The sequence below is a fragment of the Centruroides sculpturatus genome, unplaced genomic scaffold, assembly GCF_000671375.1.
Source record: "Centruroides sculpturatus isolate CEXI.00-Female unplaced genomic scaffold, Cexi_2.0 scaffold774, whole genome shotgun sequence".
Lineage (NCBI taxonomy): Eukaryota > Metazoa > Arthropoda > Arachnida > Scorpiones > Buthidae > Centruroides > Centruroides sculpturatus.
Window position 1 is genome coordinate 25,369 of NW_019385065.1, and position 2,110 is coordinate 27,478.

A 2,110-nucleotide genomic window follows, 5' to 3' on the forward strand; every position below is an offset into this window, starting at 1 on the left:
GTATTTTTACTTATTGGGTGAAACATATAGAAAATATCATTAACGTAATTATTCCATAGTGAACTACAGTGCCTACTTTGTGTATAATACTATGGTTACTATAACTTCTTAAAATTTATTAATCTTCTGCTATTAATCAAAGAAAATGAAAAATAATAATAAAAACTACATTACTACAAATCAAGGAAAATCATGTTCTAGAGTAGAATTGATGTATAGTCATATAATTTTGTAAAAAAATAAAAATGAAAAAAAATTATATATATATATATAGGTATGTATNTGTATGTGTGTATATATATATATATATATATATAGGTATATACAGTATATATAAATTTGATTTAGCTTGTAATGCAATAATTCATCAATCAATCAAAAAGGAAACTATATATATATATATATGAACAGATTTCATTCTTGTAATATCAATTATTATATCTGAAAAGATGAAAAATATGCCTTTGCTGTCCTGTGTGCTAAGAGCCACCATTTGTTTAATGCTGAGAATTTGATTGTGGATAGAAAAATAAGATTTTGTTTTGTAAAAAAATTTTTTTAAAAATCATAAAAAAGTGTATTTTAAAAAAATTTGTGAATGAAACAGTTTAAATTCATTAATTATAAATAAAACTGAAAAGGAAATTTAAAAATTTTCCAATTTAATTAAAATAAATATGGATAGTATTTAATTTACATATTTGTTTTTAAACTGTAACATTTTAAATATGCAATCTGTTTCATAATGATAATGTATATTTTAAAATGTACCTTACATGTTTATAAAATTTAATTTACAGTACTTTTATTTCAATTGTAAATTAAAATAATAAATGATATAAATAACAAAGATATATAAATCAGAATTAAAATTATTATTGAGTTTATTAAGTATACAGTAGAGTATCAATTATCTGACTCAATTGGGTACTCAGATTGGTCGGATAACCAAAAAGAAGGAAAAAAATACATTATTAGTATAGTATATTAATATATCCCATGTAATTAGTATATTAGTGTGAGAATACGGACGCTGTTTTTATTTTCACACTAACTGCGTAGTTAGTGAGGGTGACTTTCATCGTCCGATGGTCATCGACGAGGGACCATGATGTCATGTGACCCCCATACGTCCGAGCAACCGGACAATAAATGACCAAATAAGGTAGTAAATTTCTCTACGGCGCGGGAGACTGTCATAAATCAGGGAGAACTGTCAAAAGACGTCAACAATTCTCAGATTTTTCCCACGCAGATTGGGTATATAAAGGGGTCGGCTTTTCTACTCAGGGCGCTGAGCCAAGGAGCTAACGCCGAAGAAACCCCTCTGCACACCTCAAGAGCGATCGTCGGGGAAGATACATCGACGCACGATCTTCCGGCTCTCTCAGGATCTAAGCAGCTCATAATCGCCGCTCCATGAAAGGTAAAAACTGAATATTTTCTATTCTCTCCATATACGACGGAATTACTCCTCGGAGAGGTTATCCTAAGAAACCTCCGAAGAACTTCGCCAAGGAAGAACTCTACAGATTGGGAGCGACGGAGCATACACCGCATCGGGACATAGCCACATGACCTGAGAAGGACATCGCTCCACATAGCCTTCAAAGGACACCACAGAGTAGAAGACGACGATCACAGAGTGTTTTATCAACGCCCTATAATTGGAGAACGTTGCCTTCGAGGTAAATCCTTGCCATTATTATTTATCTCTCTCTAACGTGAGCTCTCTCTGGGATTTTAGCGTTAGGTTAGAATTAGAGGATTTGATCCCGGGATCCCGACCACTTTTCAGTCCCAAAATTTTCGGGATTAAGTTTTCCTAATCCCGGGATTTTCGGGATTGACATCATTTTAAAAAAATTGCAAAATAGACTGCATGAAGCGAAACGTTCAGTGCCAGTGCTTTTAACAGAATTGCTTGCCTATCATTTTAATATAAAATACAAGAAATTTTATTCCAAGCAAGCAGCAGAAATTAACCAAGCGGGCTTGCGATGCTTGCTTGGAATAAAACTTCTTGTATTTTCAACTAAAATGATAGGCAAGCAGTTCTCACTGGGTTACTTGGTAATATACTTCATTTTTGTATTTTTGAATTTTCGCG